We start from the raw sequence: 26,812 nt of genomic DNA, 5'->3' as shown, positions 1-26,812 counted from the left end.
TTGGTAGAGAATTAGTTGAAGAGGATTCTGTTAAAATATAAACTCTGAGCAACTATAGGTAGGTACAAGACAGAATTCTCATAATGGGCATATGAGCAAAAATATTTAGAAGTGTTCATTCCCAGCCAGACAGCATGGGCTGAGAGACCCAGAGGAGAAAGCATCAGAATTAAGGATGAGGAAGATGTAGACAAGACCAGGACAAAAATGTTTTCATTAGTCGCACTTGTATTCATCATTTCCACAGTGTAAAGAGATTGAATTTAGTGGCAGAATGGCACTCCAGAACAGATCTACAATAAAACTTCCTGGGCTAGAAGAAAAAAGAAAAACCTTCCTGTGACATCAAAAACGTTCTGTTCCAGTAGCACAAGCCACATGCGACTATCGTACACTTGAAATGTGGCTAGAACAACCGAGGAATGGAATTTTTTATTTTACTCACTTAAAATTAAAATATTTAAACAGACACATGTGGCTACTTGCTAACATATTAGACAGTGTAGCTGTATAGAAATTATAGTTATTCTTTAATTGACCAGTGATGTTCTGTGTTTTTTTCAGATAACTAAAAAAAAAAAGTTCCAAAATAAATGAACCTATTTGTGCAAGTCAAAACTGCTTGGCTCTAGGGTCTTGTACAGGCAAGTTAAATGAACTCAATTGCTAATTATGGGTTAGAGTGGGCAAAGCAAAGAAGAAACTGTCACTAGATAGGCATTATTAGGGCACGATAACAACCAGTTGCTATCTGGTTATATATTCGTTGCTCGTGTTATGAAGCTTTGTGACTGGGTAAAGTGCCATTTGACACTTCCAGTGGAATAGAATTTCCCATCTAAACCTTCTCCTGAAAAGTCTAGTAGACAGAGGGTAGAAGATGCAGTCTTGCTCTGTTCAGATCAGCACACATGGGGTATCTCAGACCCTGGAGTGTAACAGAGAGAGGGCAGTGAACATGACTAGATGTGGAGTGAGAAGTAAATGGGGAAAGGAAATTATCAGGTGTTAAAGTAAATACCCCAGTAATTTCTAAGATCCCTCCCCTGTGAGGATTTATTAATGTATGAACAACCCACATTCACAGGGAGATAATAGACTTGGAAGTATTTATCCACAGGAAATGGATAAAGGCCCATAAATCCACAGGAAGATTGGCATCTGAGGTAGGCTGATTCCCCCCACATTGGTCAACAGAGCCTGTCCCCCGAAAACACAGGTAGAGAGTAAGGTTGCAAAGCTGATAACTGCCAGGAAAATATTAGGGAAATGGATGGAGCCAGCTGCTCTGAGGCCCAGCCTAGCCTCAGAGTTTTCTTGGTCTGGGAGACAGGGCAGGCTGAGGCTTGCTGGCTATGACTGCCCTGAGCCAGTCCTCCCATTGCGCTTCCCCACTCGTCAGTCTCAAATAGAAAATGTTACATTCACACCCGTAGGTCTGTATCTCCCAGTTGCTCACATACCAAATGTGTCAACCACAGTCAGCAACAATCACTTCATTCCATGATCCTCCTGCCCCCATCCCTTTTTATCCTGACTCATGACCCTACGGGAAAGGCTTCCAGAGATGGTGCTCCTCATGAAAATACCAGTGTCTGTCCCAAGAATGCTGTCTTCCATGTTTCCAAAACTGCTGACTAGAGGCGCCTGAGGTGCTGGGCTCCTGGCAGAAATTTCCCTGATTTTGTGAATTATTTTACCACCTCAGCGCTGGAGCAGTCCTGCTTGTGTTACCAAATGTCCAGACCTCAGCAACCTATGACTGTCAAATAAGGTTTAAAAAAAAAATCAAAAACAAAAAACTTGATGGTTCAAAACAACGAGGTCTTCTTCAACCTCTTACCTCTCTTTCTGAGATGGAAGCTCAGATCAATAAGTTCCTCCTGCAAGTATTTGGAGGCCCATGATCTATTCTTCCTTGCCTCTTACCTGCTTCCCTGTCAGAGAAACTGATGCTCAGTCACATCCCTGGCAGCCAGACTACAAACTTCTGAATAGTCCTACAGCTTGTTTAGGTTCTTGCCAAAGTACCCTGAAGGAATATGTCCTGAAAAAGGAAGGCCCTACACTCAGAGCTCCCCAAGTTCTTATACAGAAGACATTTCTCTGAAAGCCCATATCATATCTCTCTTCCTTTGAATTTAGGAGCAGCGGGACTGGAAGCACCCTTAGAGGTGACCTGAAGTAATGCCATCATTGCATCTTTCTTGTGAAGACAATTGCAGCCTACCAGGCTGTCATAACTCAGGATGGTTTGGATGAGCAAGGTAGGGAGTGGTCAGTTCTGGAAATGAGATCATATCAGCCTTTGAGTGCTCTTAGCCTCACCCAGCTGTTTAGGATGCACACTCAAGCATTTATAGGTGACTTCACCCCCTGTACCCTCCAGGGAAAAGACAGCCATCACTCAAGCCCTGCCATTCCCAGAGTCATACAGGAAGTTTAAACTGGCCCTTTGGCCCCTGTGTCTAAGGAAAATGGATTGGAATCTTATGGGTTGGGACAACCTGTAAGACCTTGGGGTTGTAATGCTCCTCCCCAGGTTCTTTGGCACACCATGGCCTTCAGGTCTTAGCACCTAGGGAACCTCTGCTATTGTCAGGGTGTCAGTATGAGGGCTCCAGTTTTAAGGGCTGAGCTCCATTCCAAATTCTCAACAGGTCTGGCTGATAATTTGACCCTCATTTATCTCTACTAGGGACCTCCTCAACCACAGCCATGGCCCCCTCAAAATACCTGACCCTATAGCAATATATCTTGAGCCATTTTTTGCACTCCCACTTGAAAAGGTTCTCCTGGCAAGCCACAGCCATTGCCAGGGGCAGACTCCAGGTTGTCAACAAGTAGAGCTCTGGGTCCAGAGCACAGGGCAACATGTGGTAGATACATGTGTCAGTCTATCAAGGAGTTAGCAGCAGTTAGAGCTGGGGACTGAAAGTCCCTATGATGAAGAGCAGTGATGGAAACCTCTGGACGCTGCACATGCCTCCTCAGGTCACCAGCAGCCTCAGTGGCACAGGCAGCAGGAAATCTCTACCGGATGTGGAGAAGCAGCTCTGCTCCATTCCTGCTGCTGCCTCCCCCAAGAAGAAAGGGGGAAGACTGGGAGCTCAAGAGGGTCTGGACGCTCTCTTGAGCTGACCAATGCCCCTCCCTGGGGCTCCTATGGTCCATATCCCAGGAAACCTCAGTCCCTCTGCAATAGCAGAGGTGCCCTAGGTGCTAAGACCTGAAGGCCATGGTGTGCCAAAGAATCTGGGGAGGAGCATTACAACTCCAAGGTCTTACAGGTTGTCCCAACCCATAAGATTCCAATCCATTTTCCTTAGACACGGGGGCCAAAGGGCCAGTTTAAACTTCCTGTATGACTCTGGGAATGGCAGGGCTTGAGTGATAGCTGTCTTTTCCTTGAAGGGTACAGGGGGTGATGTCACCTGTAAACGCTTGAGTGTGCATCCTAAACAGCTGGGTGAGGCTAAGAGCACTCAAAGGCTAATATGATCTATATCAACCCCACATGGTGCTTGGCACATAGTCAGTAAATATTGGTCAAATTAATGCAGGACTCTATAAAGATAGGGCCTGCTCACCTGCAGCTGGTTTCGTGGCAAAACAGGTAACAGCTTCCATATTCTCCGTGAAGTGAGAAGGTGCCTCATTCCCATCCCTGCCTCAACAAGAACTCTCTAAGCCTGCCTGACACCTCTTTGTAAGCCTCCTAAGCAAGTGCACAAAATCAGGGTTTGGGAGTCCCCATGAGTCTCTAGGTTGCTGGAATCCTGGTCTCACTCCAGTCAGACTGGTTTAGATGACTTCAGTTCATGGTGCCCGCACTCCTCAAACAGCATTCTAAACAGCTCACAGCATCATCTCTCCCACAGCTCAGCCTCTTTTTCCTGGGGCAACTCATGGCTGTGGTGAAGCAGAAGCAGAGGCAGATAGCAGCATGTGTGGGACAGAGGCCTCCTGCTGGAAGTCTCCACAGAGGGTCTAAGGAAATACCACCAATGCTTTTCTCCAGAGATGCTTGGGCAAGACAAGTAGATGCCTTCCCAGAAGACATTAATTCATTCATTCCCCCTTATACAATAGCCAGCCCTGTCCAAGAGCTGGGGGGCCCTGCAGGAAACAGAACCAAGTCCCTGCTCTTGTGGAGCCTCTGTTCTAGTGCAGAAAGATGACAATAAGCAAACAAAAAACATTTTAGGTTATTTGGCATCTGCTGATAAGTGCTAAGAAGACGAATCAATCAGAGAAAGATAGTACAGAATGGCTGGGAAGGATCTGAATGTGGATGTGTTAGGAGGAAGAGCATTTGGAGAAAGTCCTCACACAGTGAATCTAGGCAGAACCCTGAGGAAGTGAGCTGTGTATAAAGCTGGAGGAACATGGCCCAGGCAAAACTAATGACCTTGAACCAAGGGTACCTGATGTGTCTGAGACACAGCATGTATCCAGTGTAGCTTGAAAGAGGGTGAGAGAGGTATGAGACTTGAGAGGAATGTGGGAGCCAGGTTATGAAGGTCATGGCACAGATTCTGGACACAAAGACACAAAGAGCCATTAAAGGATTCTGAGCACAGAAGCGACACAGCCTGGCTTAAGTTATTAAAGGCACACACAGGAGATAAGCTAGACATAGAGACAAATACTACATGTTCTCAATCATGTGAAAACTAAAAAGTTGATCCATAGAAGTAGAGAGTGGTTAGCAGAGGCCGGAGGTGGGGAGGGGTTGGGGGGGCAGAGGAGAAGGGTGTAGGGAGAGGTTGGCTAACAGTTAACAAATTATAGTTAGATAGAAGGGATAAATTCTAATGTTCTACAGCACAGTGGGGTGACTATAGTCACATTAAACAAATATACATTACAATAATGTGTATTTCACAATAGCTACAAGAAAGGTTTTTGACTTTTCTCACCACAAAGAAATGACGCATCTGAGGTGACATATGCTAATTATCCTGATTTGACTCTTACACATTGTATACATGAATCAAATTATCACATTGTACCCCACAACTATGTACAATTATTATGCAAATTACAAGTTAAATATAGCCAGGTGTGGTGGCACACGCCTATAATTCCAGCAATCAGGCAGCAGAAGCAAGAGAATTACAAGTTTGAGGTTAGCTTGGGCTACATATCAAGAACCTGTCTGAAAACAAATACATAAATGAAAATAAAAGTAAATGTTAGAGGAAATCCATCAGAAAAAAAAAATAAAAAAGATTTTAAGGAAAAAAACAAATCCAAGAAAAATTTGTATAAAAAGAGCTATTTAAAAATATAAAAAGTAACTAAGTCAACTCACTAATTAAAGGAGAAAAAAGAACACACTGGTTGGATACAAACTAAACTAGATTTGGGGAGTGAGAGTATGGCTCAAGTGGTAGAGAGCCTGCCTAGCAAGGGCAAGGACCTGATTTTAAACCCCAGTAGCACTAAAAAACAAGAACAAACAAAAATCAAAGAAAGTCAAGGATGATTCCAGGGATGGCTCAGATCTAAGCAAATAGGAAGAATGAAGCAGCCACAAAGAAATGATTTTAACTCTGGGGTCTTGTATTTCTCTGAAAAGAAAATGGAAATCAGGAACCAGATAATCAGAAAGGATGCAATATGGCTCTGGTCCAGTGGTTCATTGAAGTTGGTGTAGCTGCAGATGTGCATGTTGATGGGGACAATGAGGACTATGACACTGATGGTGGACATGTGGGTGCAAGAGCAGGTGAGTACACTGCACACAGAGAGGGTGACATTACAGGTGTACGTTGGGATATGCATGTACCATATGGAATGCACAGATGAGTTTTTAAAACAGCAGCCTGAAAGGCAGTTATTCACTTTGTTTTGACCGATGTACGTACTAGGATTTTAACATGAATCATTCAGTAAAACAAGGGTTTAACCTTGGACTCATTTCTCCTTACTCAGAAGCTGGTGAAAATCTTTAACTAATATGGCCAAGAGTGTAGCAATTTCCTCTGAGAATTCCTTCTTGTGGGCACAACACTGAGACTGTCTCATACAGTGGAGTCTGTTCTCGAATGTTTACCTCTTGCTTCAAACTACATGACCATATTAATGAATAGGGATACTTACTTTTTGCTTACATCTATATTTCAAAGAAGATTTTTCTCTAATATGTTCTATAAAATGCTGAAGGCCAGCTCTACTTTCAACCTGAAAAGGCCTCTCTGTGAACTTCACAATAGCTGGGATATCTTAAACCCCTTCTGCTATGGTTTGGATTTGCATGTTCCCCCAAAGATTTATGTGTTGGGAGCTTGGACGTGTGATGATGCTGAGAAGTGGGGCTTAGTGCAAGGTAATTAGGTCATTGAGGGTGCTGCCTGTCTCATGAATTGTTAGTTCCCATGAGAGTAGGTTATAAAAGAGCTCCCTTCCACTCTCTTGCTTCCTGTCTTGCCATGTGATGGCCCCTTTCAATATCCCTCCACCACGATGATCTCCACTGTGACATGACACAATCAAGGAGGCCATCACCAAGGGCCATGCTGTTTTCACTTTCAGCTTCAAAAATTGTGACCTAAATAAATCTCCTTCTTTACAAATTACCCAGCTTTAGGTATTTCGTTATAGCAACAGAAAACAAGACTAATGTATCTTCTGAGAAGAGCCATTCTTAAACACAACACACAGGGGACAATAAACACTGAAGCCAGTCCTGCTGCACAACCAAGATGTTTTCAATATTTTGTATATATTTTTCCTATAGTAGTGTATCTGTAGTTTAATGACAAAATAAGAAAACAAAAGCTACTTTCAAAATGTCCATACCTAGTTGTCTATAAAGTAGAAGATATCAATAGATTTTCCTTGGCATTATGGGCTAATAGTGACTTATTTCTTAATTTATGAGGATAGTTTGACTCCCTGACTCACCTTCTCCTAAGCTGAGAATCACCCCAGTTGTATGCAGGTCATGCTCTGAGAATTAAGGAAGCGTGCTATGTCTAAGATAATATAGGATTGCTTGATAAAGTCTTGTTCTTGCTTTAGTCAGAGACCATTTCTATTTTAAGTCAAGGAAAGTGATGCTCAAATGTAAGGAATAGTCAACTGGGTACCAGTGACTCACACCTGTAATCCTAGCTACTTGGGAGGCTGAGATCAAAAGGATTGTGGTTCAAGGCCAACCTGGGCAAATAATTCGTGAGAACCCATCTCCAAAATAACCAGGCCAAAATGGGCTAGAGGTGTGGCTCAAGCAGCAGAGCACCCGCTTTCCAAGGACAAGCCCTGAGTTCAAACCCCAGTCCCACCAAAAAGAAAAATAATAATAATAGTCAGACAAGATTCACCACCACCACCAGACACCATAACAAGTTAAGAAAACTCCACCCTATCCAGACATGCTTATATACTGGAAAATGCCTGTGGCTCTTCCTCTAACATTCAGTTGGCCTCTCCTTCGTAGGTCAACAGAACATAGAAGATTATACCAGATCTGGTCTCATGCACAGACTCACAAAAGTTTCATCTAAGCTAGAACAGCTGTTCTCAACACTGAAATTCAGATCCCCAATGTTTTACTGTATGTCATGGAAGAACAACAGATAGTCAATGTTTAACTAACACTGGGGTCTTCATTTTATACAGGTTTTTAGACAAAGAAGTGGAACTCAAGGAAGCCCACATGAGCCATGTTGTTCTGAAGAATACCATCAAAAAGAAAAAGAAATTGACGTACTTCAGGATAGGAAGTGAAAGCTTTTGAAAATCCCTCTACAGAGACTGGATGGTTCTCTTGAAGAGCAAGTATTATTCAATGTCATGGAAGTCCATCAGATTGTAAGCACTAAAACATTTCCTTATAAACCAAAGCATGCAAATCCTGAAGAAATTGGGCTGTTGTAGAAGGAGAAGGTTTATGGCAAGCTCAGAGTTCATCTTCATTTTAGTACTGAGACAGGAGTCTAACAGATCAGGTTGCTAGGATGGTCTATAGTGGGAGGCAGTATAGATGTCACCATAGGTTGGCATTGTCCATGGTATTCTTAGTCGGCGAAACATGCTACAGGCTGAGCCTTGGTGGCCCACTCCTGTAATCCTAGCTACTTGGGAGGCAGACAGAAGAAGAATAGTAGTTTGAAGCCAGCCTGGGCAAATATCTCATGAGACCCTATCTCAAAGGTACCTAATGCAAAAATGGGCTAGAAGAGTGGCTCAAGCGGTACAGCTCTTAGCTAGCAAGTGTGAGGTCCTGAGTTCAAACTCTAGTAATGCAAACAAAACAAAACTATGCTAAAGTCCATGGGAGTGGAACAGACCTTCTGAGTAACCCAGGCCTTGGCTAGGCTCAATAGAGATCCACAATCTAGGTTGTCAAGCAAGAATTCAACATAGTGATGACTAAGCTCTTCCCTTCTCCCACTATGGTTTACTCAGGCTACAGAGAGGTGGATCTACCATGTACTATACTCAGGATTCAAAATGAAGCTCTGAGGAGAAGTCATTTTGGTCCCAGAAGAGTAAGACAACTGTCAAAAAGATTTCACTTGCAGTAGCTCAAGGCAAAAAGAAAGTGTACCAGGATTGCTCATGGTAGTCTTGAATGGCAAGAAACAAAGTTGCCCTTCCATTCACAGACATACTGCAGGCAGAATGGGAGGAACACATCATACAAATGACAGAGAACCCATCTGAAAGAAATGTATTATGAGAACAAAGGCACTCCACACAAAAACTTGTACCTGAACGTTCACAGCAGCATTATTCTTAACATGAGGATAGTAATAACCCAAACGTTCCTTAATTGATGAACGGATAAACAAAAAGTGTAATAGTCATGCAATGGAATACTACTTGGACATAAAAGGAATGAAGCACTGATACATGCTCTAGCATGGATAAACCTTTAAAGATTATACTAAGTGAACAAAGTTAATCACATAAAATCTTACACAATGACATTTTTATAAGATGTCCAGAACAGACAAATTATTTATGCAGATAAAAAGTAGATTAGTGGTATGGTGGCACATACTTGTAATTTCAGCACTCAGTAGGCTGGGGCAGGAGGATCTTGAGTTAGAGGCCAGCTGGGCTACATTTCGAGAACCTGTCACACATACACACACACACACACACACACACACACACACAGAGGTAGATCAGGGGTTACTTAGGGGACCGAGAGATGGGGGTGAAAGCCTTCTTTTTGAAGTGACAAACATATTCTAAAGTCAACTGTGGTAATGGTTGTATAGATTGTGAATATTCTAAAAAAGAAACTGAAATACATGTATTGCACCAAAATACCATATATTTAAGTGAATAAGTTATATGTTACATTAACTCTAGCTCAATAAATATGTTTTAAAAAATAAGAGCTAGTAATGTTGTTTAAAAGAGACTCATTTAGACAAAAAGATAAGAGGCAAGGGGGTGAATGATAAGATGTTGGGACATGGACCTCTGAGGAAGTGAGCGCTGGTTGCTGCAGATAGCTCAGGGGCCTGGAGAAGGAGTGCCATGAGCCAGTTCCAGGAGTGTGCAAAGAAGTTAAAAACAGGAACCAGCTGCTGAAGCTGGGCGGACATGCTGTTTTGGGGGTCACTCTTGACAGGAATCATATGCAAGTGGAAAGGAGCAAAAGGCTTCTCCTTTCTCCTGCCTTCCAGTATCTCTCCAGCTGCCCACTATTTATAGAGGCTAAGAGGGAGCTAGCTGGTAAACAAGTGCAGTTTGCAGAATCCCAACTTGAACACTGCAAAAACTGGAACTGAGAAACGGCAGATTAATAATCAGTACAAATGACTTCATAAAAATCTCAAAATGAGATGAAAAGAATGATTGCAGAGCTAAAGAAACATTGTAAACAAAACATTCCATTAGATTGCACTACTGCACAACTTGGCAGTGAATCCTTAGTACTTCACAAATTTTATTAGTAACCTGAAGAAAAGTTTGAGTTAATCATAGTAAATTCAGAAGAAAAAGGCAAAGATACTAAGGCAATTAGCAAGAAGATAACCCATGTGGAAGGACAAAGATGTTTCAAATAAGAATAATGGTAATCCTTGAAGTATAGTATCTATCATAACTCAGAAAAAAATTCAGAATATGCAGAAAAATTTTCCTGAAATGATAAAAAGAACTTCCTTTTCAAATATCAGTGTTAAATTGTGATATCAGGAAAATGTCAGAGAATGATTAATATTGAGACACACTGTGGTTAAGATAGGAAACTTCAAAAAGTAGAGGAAAAAACTTAAGTAGATTAAAATCAAACTAGCCTCAGACTTTTCCATAGGAGCAATGTTGACAAAATTTTAGGTGAAAAAAAATTTTTTAAAGCAAGACCCCAAAATAGTTGTTGTTTAAAACAGGAAGGTACTGGAGATGTAGCTCAATGGTTGAGTGCATGTGTGAGGCTCTGGGTTTCATCCCCAGTACCACAAAAACAAACAAACAATAGGAAGGCATTTTCAAATGTGAAGTAACTCAGGGAATATGAGTCTGTCATGAAAAATTACAAATGGACACACATTTTTGTAGCTCCTCCCATCAAAAGATTGTTTCTTTATGTATTTATATATGTATGTATACATTTATAAACAGGGTCTCAATATATAACCCAGGCTGGCCTTGAACTCACAATCTTCCTGCCTTTGTCTCCCAAGTACTGGGATTACAGGAATACACCCATCTTTGGTTTCTTTATTTTTTTAATCTGGGCTGGATTTATGATTAGTTTTGACAGTAAGTTATGGTAGAAGGGGTATTCTGTGAGCTCCAAACCTAGACCTCAAGAAACCTTCAGCTTGATTCCCACTCTGCTATCACATGAACAACCCTGAGCTAGACTGCTGAAGGGGCTACCATGTGTTATGACTGACAGCCAGACCTCAATTATCTAGCCCCAGTCAAGTCATTAGCCAAATGCAATTGTATCAGTGGGCCAGGAGAGAACCACAAAACCTCCTGGCTGAATCCAGCCCAACTCACCAACTCACAGAACTGTGATCTAATAAGTGATTATTGGGAATGGTTTTAAAAAGTAAAGGCTAACTGATACATGATGAAATCCATTATTGCCTAACTAAAATGAGGCAGTGAGAAACAAAGAAGCAGTGAATGACAAACACACTTAAATAATGAAATAAAGACAAATTATTAGGGAATTGCTGGATAAACTAGAACGTAAATGTCATAAATCTTGACAAAGTAAAAAATTAGGAAGTACACAGAAGTGACAGAAAGTGCTAATTTATCTTCAATAGCAAGGATTTCAGTGCTAACTGATGTTGAAATACAGTTTGAAAAGTTACTGTCCTAATAGTAATTTTTATAATTTTGCTTAATATTTGAGAAATCTATTATGAATCAGTCTTTCCTGTGAAGTAACATGTATCTGAGCAGTTCCTTCAATATTTTTTGTTCAATTTAAATAATAAATCCAATACTGTATTTAAAAATACTTTAAAGCACTTTCCTTTAAAAATACTTTAAAAGATAGTGTGCGCAGGAATCTATTACTGTTGATGTCATTCTTTATCCATCTCTTTATCTGTATTTGTGAGTTATGGGTGCTCACAAAATGTGGATACCACAACTTCTGTGATAGTAAAATTGAGATGATTAGAACTTTTCTGAATTTCTGGAGTTTTTTAAAGGCTTGTATTATTTTTATAAAGATAATAAAATTATAGGGCAAGTTTACAAGAAGTTTTGCAATCAGTCCCAGTGGGAAAGGGGCATTTACATAGGATATACTAAAATGGCATTATGCTCTAAGATGTGAGCTATCTAAATTGATGGTTCTCCATTATAGCTACATACTATGACCACTGAGGAGCTTTTAAAATATACCAATATCTAGGCTTCAGCCCAGACCCATTAAATCAAAATCTCAGAGGGAGAGACCTGGGAATTGATATAATCCTAAATGTTACCCAGGTGATTCTGATGTGAAATTCTGGCTGAGAATCACTTGACCATTTAGATCATTCTCAAGATGCAAGGCATGTGGCTGGAAAGTTAGGACACTATTCTGTCCCTCCCCCAGCCCAAAGGAGGATCCACCCTCCTTTGGGTGGATCACTAAGAGGAAGAAGGGAAGAACAAACATTGAGTAGGCTACAGTATCCCGGCCCCAGTCTGCTTTCTCTTGCAGTCATAAGATACCTGTCAGTAGGAATTGAGGCAATATGAGATACTGTTTACAACCAGGAAAGAGACAGCTTTCTTTGCCCTCAGATGTTTTGGCTTGGCACCTTTCTGGGTCTCACTGGTTCAAAATGGATGAGGCACACCCATTACAGAATCACTTTCTAGTAAGCCTGATGGAACTTCTGTAATTGGCTTACTAATGCTTCTCAAACTTATACTGTGTATAGGTATTGCCCAGGAATCGTGTTAAAATGCAGATTCTGATTCAGTGGTCTGGCGAGACGCCAAATTCTGCATTTGTAACAAGCTCCCTGGTGATTAGAATGGCTGCTGAGGTGTCAATTACAATGTCCATCTTAACCACCAAGCACACAAGATATTTTTATTAGCTGAGGAGTGCATTCTTTCCTTGTAGGTAAATCTAAAGAGAAGCCAATTATGATCAGAAGCGCTTAATGAGCATGGCAGATTGCAAAGCATATGGGAAGGCACAGAAGCAAGAAACTGTTCACCATGCACTGGGAATCACAAGCTGCAAAGATTGGGAGATAGGCAGAGTCAGATCATCAAAGGGTTGGGTCTTAATCTGTGTCCTACACAACATAAAACCATAAGAGATTCTCTGTGAAGAGTCTTCTATGATCAAATTTGGCCAGGAAATATTGCATGCTATGCCCCTCACTTGGATCTTTTCAATGCCTATTTTCAATTTTAAAGATGCTAAGAAGTCTACCTGTAGTAAAGAAACCCATTCTCAACTAGAAATAACACCTCACAGGCAGAAAAGAAAGGCTATATAATTTGTGAGGCACAGTGCAAAATTAAAAGGAGGGTTTGCTTTTCCAAAAACCATTAAGACTTTCTGGGAGATGACGAGCATTAAATCAACTGTAGACCCTTCTAAGTGAGGCCTTGTGCAACTGCCATAAAGCTGGCCTTGCTCCTGGGGATATTGGGAGCATTAAATGAGGCAATGTATGGAAAGTGCTCGCATATTGTAAGCACCAAATTATACCTATAGTGTATACACAGGTTTTCGTAAGGACTCATGGTTATAGAAGAAACTAACTTCATCCGGCTTCAGCAAAAAAAAAAACAAAAACAAAACAAAACAGAATTCATTACACAGATTTTCCAGGCACGCGTACAAAGGCAGTCAGCCAGACCCAGGAACAAGTGCAAGAGAAACATTATCAGGACTTTTTTTTCCTCTTAACTCTACTCTTTTCTACAGGTTCCTTATTTGTAAGCCAGCCCAAAAGATCCCAGATTTGAGAGGCTTCCTGTGGGGAGATTAGGGTCTTTTAGTCCCAATACCATATTCTGAGGAGCAGCCGCTAATGGTCCACCTATTTTCACTCAGACTGAATAACTGTATGTAAAGACTCTTTTGCTGTTAACAGCCCAGTGGAGGGGGAGCCCAGTGATCTGGTTCTGCCTATGTCCCAGTGTCTTTTCTAGCTCTTGATTCCCAAGGTATAGCAGTCTCTTGCTTCTGTGCATTCAGAGGGAGACAAAATGTATACATCCCAGTACCTCCCATAGTTACTTGATTGTAGGACTTTTGTAGTATTGGGATTTGAACTCAGGGGCTCACGCTTGCTAGGCAGCTGCTCTACCTCCTGCCTTGGCCTCCTCATTGCTGGGATTGCAGCTGTTTAATATCCAGCTGTGGTGTTTTTCTTAAAGGAACATCTATTAACACTGAACAGATAACATTTGGGAGATGTTATTGTGTGAGAGAGGGAGACAATGCTTGAAGGAGAGGTCCAAGTGCCATGAGTTGGATTTGCATTTTAAGTGGCAGTGAGAATTGATTGGAGGGGGACAGGAATGCTAATAAGCCAGCTACAGAAATCCAGTCCTTGGAAGTAAGGCTTGTATAAGTGGGAGATAAAGGGCTGTCTGTAGAAATATTTAGGAAGTAAAACTCTGCAAGGTTTGGCAAGTTATCCTTGTAGGGAGTGGGGAAGAGCGAGAAACAAAGATGGTGTAGAGTACTCTGGGGAATGATTAAGTGGTAGCATTTCCAATAGTGCAGACAGTGCAAGACATGGGGGTTAGGAGATGGGTGTTACTTCAGTTCGTAACATGTTTGATGACAGAAATAATAGTCAAGTGGAAATATTTAGAAGCCTGAAATTTGGGTAGGAGGTAAAGGCATGAGATGGTGCTATAGTTTGAACGTGTGTCCCAAAGTTCTTGTGTTGGAAACTTAATTCCCAATGCAAGAGTATGGGAGGTGGGGCCTAAAGAGGGATGACTAGCTCATAAGGGTCCTGTTCTGGAGAATTGACTAGTCGTTATGAAGGGAGTGTGTAAGTCATCTTGCCAGTGGATTGTTTGTTCTAAAAGCAAGTTCAGCCCCTCATTCCACTATGAGCTTATGCAGTACTAAGGCCCTTGCCAGATGGTGGCTCTTCAATATTGGACTTACCAATCTGGTGAGAAATTTCTTTTCCTTATAAATTACCCAATCTGATATTGTTAAAGCATCACAAAACTAAGACAAATGGATTTCAGACACTTTTGGTAGTAATGAAAAATGAACTCATGTGTTTAACAGATACTGGAGGACACCGCATGGAACAAGGCACACACGGTCTCTGCGCTGGTGGGCTTTATAGTTGCCTAGGGAAGACAGATTAAACAAGACTCTGAATGTTTATAAAGTCCACAATGTCAGGAGAACCAGGAGCTGTACGCTTTATCATGTATAATTCATACGCTGTGACAAGGGAAGGAGTGGCCACGAGTTGGGTCCAAATCTCGGAGTTATCACTATTTTCTGCAGAGATTCCAAGCCAGGAGGGACAGATTTGGGGTCTCCAACTAGCCTCCAACAAGCCCTCGAGAGGGGACTGTCTTCAGCCTGTGACACACAGCATGAGAGAGAAAGCAGTGGCCCAACTGGAGATCCATGTTGGTTTCCTTTGTGCTTACCTAGGCCAAGCACTGGGGGCCCATAATCTGCTGAGCTGGCTCCACTAGCCCAAGGAGCAGCCTCTGGGAAAATGACAGTCCACTTGCAGGGTGTAATTTTTCACCCTCAAATGCATCTCCAAAATCTGGGTGGAGAGAGAGGCAAAGCCGGATTAAGGTCTGGCTCTTGAAGGTACCAGCATCCCGGAAGCGAAGTGTGAGGAGCACCCCAAGGCGGGGGACGCGGGCGCCGATACCTGTACCCACAGTCGGCAGCGAACAATGAGCTGTCGCGGAGGGTGCGCGAGTTCGGAAGTCGAGGCCACATGCCGGAAGACAGGAGAACGCAGCGCACGGAAACTCCAAGCCTGCGACTTCCGAGCCCCGCGCGCGCTGCGGGAGGGCATCACAGCCTCAGGGCCCAGGGGGTGAGCGCAAGCAGCAGAAGGCTACACCTAGCTGGAAGCCCGCAAAGTGAGGGCGGGGGAGCGCCGGCTGGAGAGCGCCTGCATGCGCGAGCGCGCAGGGTGCGTGCGCACGCGCAGAGCCGTCTCCGGCCCGCGCCCGGAGCGCGGGAGAAGGGACGTGAGCCACTGAGAGGCGCCGTTCCTCGGTGAGTGCTCCCCCTCCCCTTTCTCCCGGAGTGCCTTGCGCGCGCCCGGTGGGCGGGGGGGAGGGGAGGGGAGGCGGCGGTGGCAGCCATGTTGTTGTGAGTCTCTGTGTCTCACCCTCGGTACTTCGGTGGTTCGGAGGAGGAGGGGGAGGAGAAGGAGGAGGTGGGGTGGGGGGGAGGGAGGTAGGAGGAGAAAGAAGACATTGCCGCCACCGAAGGCGGAGGAGGGGGAGGACGGCCAAGAGCGACGCCGCCGGTGCCCAACGGTCGGTGTCTCCGGCTGAGGCAGCACAGCCGTAGCAGCCCCGTAAGTCAGCCTGCACTCGCTCCCTCTCCCGTCCTTGGGCGCCGCAGGGGTCGGCTCCGAGCTTTGTGTGGCGGCCTCGTGGGGAGCAGGCCACCAGCGGGAGGGAGGACGGGCCTGCGGGTGCCGGGCCGCCTGCGGCCTGGGCCCGCTCGCACAATGCAGGGGGAGGGGAGCCGGAAGGGGGTGTGCGCCGCGCGGGGAGGGGGCGCTGCGCTCGCGGCTTTCCCGCTTCCTTTCCCCCGCGCCCTCCGCAGGGCTGGCCGGGCCCGACCTGCTTGTTCCTCGGCGCCTGCGGGCTTGGGCTTAGAGCCCGGGCGATTCGTCTGCGCCCCCAGGCTTTGGGTTCGGAGACGGGCGAGGGGTGGGGAGGTGGGTAGGCCTGGTGGACCCAGAAAAACGTGCGAGGGTGGAAGTGGGCGAAGCGGAAGGAGTGGGCTTGTGAAGACAAGTGGGGGTGCGCGAGGGCCCGAAGTGGATGAAAGACAACAGGGACTTGGGTTCGACTAGTTCAGGTGCCATTAGGAAGGCGTGTTGTGTGTGTTGGAGGAACAGTTTTCGGTGCTCAGAAAAACCTGTAACTTAAAACCAAACGAAAGGATTAGCGGCCTCAAGTGTTTAGCAAGTTTGAGATCCGAATTGGGTCGGATTTTGGAAAAATAAATTGTGTAAAGCTTTCTGCCCAAACACGTTTGTGAAAGTTTAGTGCCTCTTCTGAGAACATAGCTGGAGAAAATGCACTTTTCTTAAGGTTAACGTGGCTTTTCATTCTAATACATTTAATTTGTGGGGAAGGGAACGAATTTCGACATATTAGATCCAATAAGACAAATCGTGTCCAGACAGTACCTTAGGTTTTTACTAAAGAAAACTGATGGCGCAAGTTTTCGGTAAAGGTTTTTAGGGAAAGGGCTTTTAAACGCTTAAAAGGAACGTAATACCTGTAAAGATACTGTGTGTCAAGGAAACAATTTTAATAAAGGGAGTTACCTTAGCATTTAAAAAGCTTGTTCACTGCTTAGATTCGTGTTTAATAGGCCATGTGACCTGGAGTATTGGAGGATGATTTAAGACATTCTGGCTAGGAATCCTGTTAAAAATACAAGGTTGAATATTTTTAATTGGTTAATACATTTTTTGTACTAGTCTTAATATCTTGCCTTTATAAAATGGTTTACATCATGTATACAGTCAACAAGTAATTGATAACATTTCCCTGATTGTAAGAATGCTTTTTAAGTTCCAGTTTTGTGGTGAAAATTGAGTTGTATAGAGCCGTGTTTTGCGTTTCTGAGTACAGTTATTGTTACACAGAAAAAGTTACACCACACTAATTTAAAAATTAAAGTTACATTTCAGCAGTCTGCTTGTTAGAATAAGCTGAGGTTTTTTTGTTTGTTTAGGTTTTCTGCTCTGCACAAGTGTAGCTATTTTTCCTTCCAGCTAGATTTACCTTTAACAAATTTAAGCATCTTTAACTGTTTGGTGTTAATACATAGTTTCCGTAACTTAATTTGTCTTAAGTTAATAGTTCTCTTAGGTGTTTCAATATTTAGTTAGATTTTAAAGTAACTTTTCAAAGAAGCCTAAATTAATTAACCTTTAGTAAGGTAAAGGTTACCTTTGCTAGGCCAAAATTTCTTAGGCATTTCAAATGTATAAAATGCAGTCTTAACACTGTAATACTTGCTTTTTACTTTCTTAAACCTTTCATATGTTTGTAAGTCTTTTCTGGTGTTGAACAATAAATAGTCTTCCTGAGTATGTACTTATTCAAGTTAGCAGAAGTATTAGATTAGAGGTTAGGCCAAGTTGTGACATCCAAAACCAGTCGGAGACTAGACTGCCATCATCATCATCATCGTCCTTATTTTTCGGTGCTGGGGGAATGCAGGATCTTGTGCATGCGAGGTAAGTGCTCTGCTGCTGAGCTACACCCGGATCCAGTCTCCTTTTAATAGACACAGGATCGTGATAATTCAAAGTAAGGTTGGTTCCTTGTCTCCTGTTTTACATATTTCCTAATTTAAAGATCTAGTTTCCTAAGATAAGGAAAAAGGTATTTTCATCTTCTTAATATATTTTCATGTTAAATGTATGGCTGTTGCTGGGCGCTGGTGGTCCCACTTCTGTAATTCTAGCTACTGGGATTCCCAGGATCACAGTCCAGGGCAGCCCAGGCAAATTGTTTGCAAGACCCCATCTCCACAATAACTAGAGTAAAATGAACTGGAGGTGTGGCTCAAGTTGTAGAGCACCCGCTTTGGAAGTGCTACTTTGGAAGCACAAAGTCCTGAGTTCAAACCACAGCCCACCAAAAAAATTTCACTACGGGATATTTAAAATATGATATCTAAGTTGTGGTATTTCACAGGACTTGGTCTGACTTACATTCACAGTTTGAGGCTAGTTTACTGACGTTTGTGATTAAGATAAAAATTGCATTTATAGCTGGGTAAATTAGCTTGCTCTTTTTTTTTTTTTTTTTCTTGTACTGCAGATTGGATTTAGGGCCTGGTGTTTGCTAGGCAAGTGCTCTACCTCTTGAGCCATGCCTCCAGCCTGATGTTGCTGTTTTTATGAAGGCATAAAAACAAGCTGACTTGCATCTATTGTCCTTCCTGCTTATTCTTCCATTTAGTGAATTTGCAAGAGGGAACTGATGAAGTATGGCTGAGCCCCTTCCTCCCATTCTCTGGGAGTCTGCCCCCTGCAGAAAGCAGTTAATTTGTTTTTCTTTTCATGAGACCACCAGAGACAGACTGCCTCTTTGTAGAGGAGAGGACAGTAGTTGTCCAGTGCTGCTTGTAACAGGATTAGGATAATTACTGTGTCTGATATTAGAGATCCCATTTGGCCTATGCCTAAATTATGCCTTCCAGTGTAGCTTTTCAGTAGTAAAGATCTTTGCATTGGTCTTAACTCAAAATTAGTTCTGAATTTTGGTATGGTAGAAAAGTTTCCTCAAATTTTTATTTAAAAGCTAGTATGTTAATAGTGATTTTTATATTTGACAATATAGGTAGACAGGCCAGTGTTCATTTAAAATTTATTGCTTTTGTAGTTGAAAAGTGAATTTGTAGAGATATTTTCAAACTTTTTTCCAGCAAATGGAACACTAGGATTTGTTACACAGGTAGATGGATGATCCTGCTCAATTTGAAGTAGCATTAGAGACGCAGTTAATGTTTTCTTCTAATAACTCAAAGGATTGAATTTCTGTATAAATGAAAATTAAGAATTGCCTAGTTGGTGAGTTTTTTTTTTCCAGAGAGTTATTTTAATTCTTAATGAAATTGTAAACACAATGATATTTCATTGAGTCGTTTTACTGAAAAGTTTTGCTTGCTTCTTGCCTGGCTCCTTTCTATATTCTGAAGAGCTAAGAATTTAAGATAGTTGGTTGTTGAAACATGTTGACAAAATGATAGGTTTTTTTAGTTCTCATCTGCTAATTTAGCTACTTGTAATCCTATCCATTTTCAAGTTACGGATTACTGATTTTTACTTAACTTCTTATACTACTATCCCTCTTGTGGAAGGATAAAAGAAAAATCCAAATACGCATACCTTATATACAGTCACTATAGCTACCAAGTTTCAAAAAAAGGGAAGTAGTATGAAATGTGAAAGGAGAAGTTGACATACCAGGATGTTTTGATAGACTGCAGATGGGACAGAGGAAAAAATAAAGATTATCATCTACTTCAGGCAAAGTGTATGTTTGAACTTCAGTAATCCCCGAAAATTTGTTTCTTGGAAAGAATGTGGTGTACTTGACTAATGACACTACAAAACCATCTAGTCAACACTGCCCAGGAGGAATAACTGCCAACATACACAATGTGTGTGCTGGGGGGTGGGGGGAGTAAATAAGGAAGGCTCATTTAGTCCTGAAAAAAAACATATAACAACAAAAAATACACTGGGGACCTGGTTCAAGGATAAATCTTTGATTTCTTTGATTTCTACTGTAGTAATAGATAGGTCAAGTTTAGTAATTTCTAGATCTTAAAGTAGTGACCCCTGGTTTTAGGCACTACTTCTGAAAGACTTATTAGGAATTGGTGGTAGTCTTAACTAAGACATAATTGGTTTTACTCATTCAGACATTAAAGGTAAATAAGTTGTACAGGCAGGGTAACCCTAAGTATAGGCCTTTAGTAGGCAGTCAAATTGTAGGTAGAGAAAAATTGCATAATTTTGTTAACTACCAAAAAATTATATGAATAGGAACTTCCTGAACACCTCCATAGTATTTTTTTACCTCCATAGTATTTTATCAGTACTTTTAAATTTGATTAAATGCAAAAAAAATTAAATTTTCTACAGTAAAACCTGAACCCTAACTCTCAATTCAACATAAACAATAACATTTTGAAGTTAAAAGAGAGGGATAATGGCTCCAGGTTTTACCCACTGATGATATTTTGAATTACCTTTGGATTGAAGTATAACGTGATTGCTTTTCATCCATTGGAGAATCTTACATGTTTTCATTTAGTTTCTAAATAAGAGTACTGCAGACTTTTTTTTTTTTTTTTTGGAGGGAATGCAGTTTTTCACACATGCAAAGCGGTGCTCTACTGCTTGAGCCATACCTCCAGCCCATTTTGCTCTGGTTATTTTGGAGATGGAGTCTTGTGAACTATTTGCCTGGGTTGGTCTTAAACTGCTATCCTCCTGATCTCGGCCTCCTAAATAACTAGGATTACAGGCGTGAGCCACTGGCTCCAGTTACTCCAGACTCTTGCTAAAGATACATTGCCAATTTTTTATCAGAATTCTTGAGAAAAAATTCATAGAGTATTGTTTTGAAGAACATATTTTATTTGTTAGTCTGCATATTCTAAGTTGTATCTTCTCATCAAATTAGACTGTCAAAAACCTGTATACTTTTTGAGAATTGCAAGCCTGTGTTCTGCCACAGTATCCTTAAATGTTGGTGATGTGTAGTTCTTGTTCTTAGGTGAAGTGTTGGGAAAAGGGAGTAAACTCTTGATTATAGCATAGCATACTTAACTGCCATGGAGTAGCAAAAGTGCTATGGTTTTGTAGGTAGAGAATGCAGCAGTCAGGAAAAGCTTTCCATGACAGGTAAAACTGAATCTTAAAAGATTTAAAGAAGTTAATTTAGGTACAGGATGGATGAACTGGCATTCAGCCAGAAGGATTAATAATGGATAACTACTCTGATGGAAGAGAATTGGTAGTCATGTGTATAGTGACAGGGGCCCACCAGAATGAAGGACTTCATCTAATATGGACAGTCTTGAAATCCAGAATTATAATTTAGGAAGATTAAGCCTGTCTTGCCCAGGAACCCTTACATAATACTATGAAATTGCTTTCCCTGGATTATGTTAGGATTTAAGTATATAACATTTCTTTTTTAAGGGTAAGAATAGTATATGCCTAGTTTTTTCTCCTTTTATCTTAGATTATCAAAAGTTAGTAAGTCTAGGGTAAATGCGGCAATGTGGCTGGACTTGGATCACATGACAAGGGGGGAGAGCACGTATGGGAGATACAGGAATAGGTAGAAAACCCAAAACATGAAAGCGTTTGATGTCCCCGCTCCAGAGGAACTAATACAGAAACCTTAAAACGACAGAGGTTATCATGAGCAAGGGATCAGGAACCAATGTAAAGATCAGTTAGAGTGGAGTCAACATGGGTCATAACACATGGGTACATCAAAGCAATAGTATAGCTCTCCTTAACTCAACTAGCAAAAATGCTTTGTCTTCCTTATTATGCTTATGTCATTTCTTCAGCAAAATTAGTGATAAGGGCAGAGCAGGACCTGCCTGGAACTGAGGGGGAAAAAGGGAGGAGGGATGGGGAGGCAGGGTGGAGAAATGACCCAAACAATGTGTGCACGTGAATAAATGGAAGAAAAAAAAAAAACTTTTTGCAAGGTCATGGACTGAAAAAAAAAAAAGTAAGTAAACTTAAGAGCTTATTCACTAGTTTTATTCTTTGTTTTCCTAAATTTAATTTTCATTTCATGTGTTTCTTGTAAGAAAGTTTTCCAAAATTTTGTTTAAATGAATACTGAAGAATCTTTTTCTACCCTAGATCCCATTTTAAAATACATAATTTAATACTTAATCCTTGAAAGTTTGGTTTCTCTTTTTAGACATTGCTGTCTAGGTGTTTGATTCCTTCCCCAGCCCCCCACCCCCACCCCCAGCAAAAACTTTCCTTTTGGACTTCTCACTTGAAGTAGGAAGTGAACGATCATCAGTTCAGGGTTTATTCTTGAATACTTTTAAAAATCACAATTCATATTCATCACTTAAAAGACTCCTTATTTAATTCAAAGATTAGTTCAATGCATATATTTTCCCTATCATAAATTATAATGAACATTTTAAAACCTTTCACTGTCACATGTAGGGATTCTATAGACAAAAGGTAAATAACTTTTACCCAGCCTATATGAGAAAGTTTAGCTTACATTCAGTTTTCTTTAAAGTGTCTTAGAAATGACTTAGAAATACATTTTCCTTAAAAAGTGATGATGATATTGGGCTAAAGTTAACTAGGAGTTTTCAGCCTTTACAGTACTAGTGAGCGTGTACTCAGAAAACTTAAAAAGAGCTAGTGGGTGCTAGGGAGCAACATATCTTAAATATAATGGACAAGGAACTTATTTCAGAGTAAACTGTGAATTGATGAATAAGAAACACCTTGAAAAGTTCTAAACAAAAATCTTTTTAAAAAGGTATTAAAAAACTGGGGTACAGCTTAGTGGTAAGAGTTCTTGCCTACCATGTGCAAGGCTTGGGATTCAATCATAAGTACCACCAAGAGGGGAAAAAACTGCATTAAAGTTTGCTGCTTAAAGTGCATTTTAGCCAGACCTAGTAGCATACCCCTGTGATCCTAGCAAGAGGAGACTGAGTCAGAAGGATGGCCAGTTCCAGGACTACTTATGAGACTCTTGTCTCAAAAAATAAGTAAATAAATAAGTTAAAGATGAGGCCTTTTTTCCAGTTTTCTCAGACCATGCATTCAGATGTCTTCTTTAGTTCCCTATTCCAACCTACATTACTTGAGTTATTTTTCCTTGGTGCCATATTCTAATTTGATAATGTATAGCAATTGAAAATTGTTGGGTAGCCATTTGAGACAAGTCTTCATTTGTTGGGCACTCAACTAATACTAATATGAATTTAAGATAGTACAAGGTCTCTTGTACTCTATTCCGTGATAAAACCACTAAACTATAATGCATTTAAGCTATATTTCTACAGAACATTTAAAAAAGTTACCTTGCTAGCTTTCTTTCATAAGACATATGATACAGAGAAATACAAAGATAAAGCCCACAGTGCCTCCTCCTTTACCAGAGTTGAGTTAGGTGTTTATTTTTTCATGTTTCACCCAAACATATTTATTGCCTTTCTCCTTGAACAAAAATGGGACCATGTACATGTAAGTCAACTTGGTATTTTTATTTGACATGCTTTATTGTATTAGTATATAAAACTTTAAATTGGCTTTTTGTTCCTATTAAATAATTGTGGACTTTACGTTGTTTTGGTATGTATTTTTCAAGTTTTTTTTTTTTAAGTGGTACTGGGGTTTGAACTCAGGGCCTCACACTTGCTAGGCAGGTGCTCTAATGCGTGAACTACTCTTCCAGCCCTTGGTTTCTGTTTTTGACTCACTACATACTACTGAATAGCAGTACAGTACGTATGCTATACATATAATCCTTATAGGCTAATTGTTTTGTTGGTGCTGCTGTTTGTGTGAGGTAAGTTCCTAGAAGAGCAGCTTGTGTCAAAGGATCTTAAATTTTTAAACAAAAAAAGTTCACTCGTTGTAGTGGGCTTAGTACTTGAGAAACACTTACTTCAGTTTCATATGTTACCCCACTTAGCCTGCAATAACCCAGGGAAGGAGAGGCATTGTTACTCTTATCTGCAAATGTGGAAATGTCACCTGTGTTCATTGAGCTAGTTAAGAGATTTTGCTTTCTGCTATACCATAATGATTATGACAAAATTTACCAGTTGGAAAATCTCTAGGCTATTTGCGAATATATTTCTTAGCCATATAGCGATGTGCAAGGGACACAGGAAGCATCGCCGGGAGAGTTTTTAAAAATGCTAATAAAAATTTATGCCTGTCTCCCCATCCAGACTAATTCAAACCTGCCTTGGGTAGGTGGAATCTGAGCATTTGTAGTTTTTTAAAGCCTCCTATCTAGATTCTTATGCTCTATGAAGATGTGGAACCAGTGACCTGAAAATTGGGGTGCTCCTATCCCTGAGGGGCACATGAAGAGTTTCCAGAATGTCTGCATTTAGTCTTCTGGGAATCAATTAACAGGTCCTAACTCTGAATTAAGAAAGGTATCTATCTCAGATCTTACCGTGGTGTTTTTTTTTTACTACAGATGATTAAACCTGGCACCAAAGAGTTAGCATTCTTTAGTAATTAATCCTGTCTCATGCATGTTGGAGTGAAACAAAGCATTGAAAGAGTAGTATTTTGACACCAGTTGGTATTTTTTGAATTCAGATCAGTGACTCTTGGGTGGTAGGAATTAATGACAATCTTTTTTTTAACCAGTGCACCTCTTCCTTCTCTGACCTATCAAAGAATGTATTAGAAAGCATGAACAATACTAAAATATTTTGGAAGCCAAAAATATAACACATTTATCATTGCATATTACCAAGTATATTAAGTTTAAGTATATGGTTTGTTTGGTTCCATTTTTTTTTTCTTTTGAGGAATTTAACAAAACAGGAGGGGTGAATTAACCTAAATATACTAGTTCTTTAAATTAGGTGATGAAAGAGCATTTAGATCTATACACTGGGTTTTGTTTTTTTAATACCCAGTGTCATGAAGGTATGAGTAGTAATATTTATTAGGTATTGAATGTACATGTAAACTCTTTTATATTGCCTCTAAAACTGTTGGAAGCTTATAAATAACACTAAAGTGAAGATATTTTTCTTGTAAGTGATGTTTTAGTTTATTGAAGAGATGTTTTTGTTACAAGACATGATACATAGTCAAGTGTATGGATGTATTTGTCTCAGAAAAAAATCTTGTCTTGCTCACACATTTGTAGTAAAAACATTTCTTTGGGATAGGCCACAGAAATCATGTATTTTTAGTGCTTAGCTGTAGCATATTATTAACTATTATATGAGGCCATTAATTTCCAAGGTAATATAACTATGTAAGTGTGCTTAATGCTTTTTAAAATGTTTTCAGAAAATACAAGTGGTATACCATAAGTATTCTAAGAGTAAAACAAACTATAAAATCTAAATAGAATTGTATCACTCATTTTTCCATGTATGCAGGTACTCGTGTCCTATTTTTATTAAACTAGGACGATAGAAACATAGATTGGTTTTCAGTTTGCCTGTTTAGTTAATACCCTGGGATATTTTTATTTTATCATTTTTCTCTCCTTCCCTGTAACAATGCTCTTAGTAGCCTTCCTTTTGTTCTCCTCCGTTATGATTAACATTTCATGAACACTGCTGTAACCTGAGCCCTTGATGAAATTGTGTTAGTTTTTTTTTTAATCTAATTCTGACTTAAAGAAGTTTTAAAGTCTGATGAATAAGCTGTATATTTTGTTCTTTCTCGCTTTTTTTTTTTTTTAAATACTAAGGCAACCCTTATGAACTTGAACTTGCTAGGCAGGCATGCTACTACTTGAGGCATTTTGTCAGCCCCTCCCTGACTTGTTAATTTTTTAAAAACCAATAAAATGCTATGGGAATTAAGAGAAAGATTGATTGTGATAGTTTTTATGGAGGAGGCAGCATTTGAACCAAACTTTGAGGGATTTGTGGAATGAAGAGATGAGTGCTGCCAGGTGGCTTTAATAGTGTAAGCTATTGGGAAGATAAGGAGAAAGATTTTTAAGAGAGTTGAATAATTATTACCTGTGTTCCTTAGCTTTCCATTGCCAGGCAAATTCCTGAAAGAAGCAGTCTGAAGGTGGAAAATTTTATTTTGACTCATGGTGTCAAAGATTTCAGTCCATGATAGGCTGGTTTCATGTTTCTGGGCCTATGGTGAGACAGTACATTATGGCTGAAGGGCATGATGAAACAGACCTGTTAACCTTAACGGCAGATAGGAAGCAAGCAGAGTCGAGAGGGAAGGGGCAAAGAACAAGATAAGTCTTTCCAGAGAACACTTCCAGTAACCTGCTCCTCCAAACAGGCCCTCCACCTCCTAGCATTTCCATCATCTCCTGATAATGCTATCATATTATGACACCACCAATGAATTAATCTGTCCATAGCGTTTCTTCCAAAATCCTGCCTCAGAATACTGATTGCACTGGGGACCAAGCCTTTAATACATGAGCTTTTGGGGGGGAAACTTCATGACAGTAACATCATTTGAGTGATGGTTTGTTTTGTTACTGGAAAAGCATGAGGCTTTTGGAATCTTGATAGTATTGAATCCTCTATCATTTAGTAGCTTTGTCTATTAAGGGAGAAAAATGGCCACAGTTTCCTTATTTATGAAGTAGGATTGTAATTCTCACTTTGCTGGATTGTAGTGAGCATTAGATAGTATACCTGGAGTGATCTCTGGCATAAGATTTAGTGCACAATAGATTCTGTTGTCAGTCTTTTTGGCAGAAATTAGATTAAAATTAGTTCAGAAGAGTTTGTACTCATTTGGAAATCAGTTTGTAAGTTAAAATTTCATGCTAGTGAAAAGTATGATAGAGGAAGTAATAAATGAAATTAACTTCACACAAGCATTTGTACCCCAAGCTAGTTGACCTTGATGAGTTGCCCCTTTCAAGCTGTAGTTTATGAATG

General features: G+C 40.6%; 2 protein-coding genes across 14 annotated transcripts in view; one reads left to right on the top strand and one right to left on the bottom strand.

Annotated features, from left to right (window-relative positions):
• LOC109681731 (b(0,+)-type amino acid transporter 1-like) overlaps nt 1–15,655 on the bottom strand; it is a 72,402-nt gene extending 56,747 nt beyond the window's left edge. Inside the window, 1 exon segment of the mRNA XM_020156581.2 lies at nt 15,088–15,655. The gene's annotated coding sequence lies outside the window, so the exon portion shown is untranslated.
• A 5-nt stretch (nt 15,656–15,660) lies between these two features.
• Pum2 (pumilio RNA binding family member 2) overlaps nt 15,661–26,812 on the top strand; it is an 84,147-nt gene continuing 72,995 nt past the window's right edge. For 9 of the 13 annotated variants that reach the window (XM_074049239.1, XM_020156622.2, XM_074049243.1 and 6 more), the window contains exon 1: nt 15,830–15,986. The gene's annotated coding sequence lies outside the window, so the exon portion shown is untranslated. Of the gene's footprint in view, nt 15,680–15,829; nt 15,987–22,216; nt 24,353–26,812 lie in introns of those variants that run through there. The other 4 variants (XM_074049241.1, XM_074049240.1, XM_074049236.1 and 1 more) reach the window with 3 other exon arrangements.

The sequence above is a fragment of the Castor canadensis genome, chromosome 12, assembly GCF_047511655.1.
Source record: "Castor canadensis chromosome 12, mCasCan1.hap1v2, whole genome shotgun sequence".
Classification (NCBI taxonomy): domain Eukaryota; kingdom Metazoa; phylum Chordata; class Mammalia; order Rodentia; family Castoridae; genus Castor; species Castor canadensis.
This window is presented reverse-complemented; position numbering and strand designations above follow the sequence as displayed.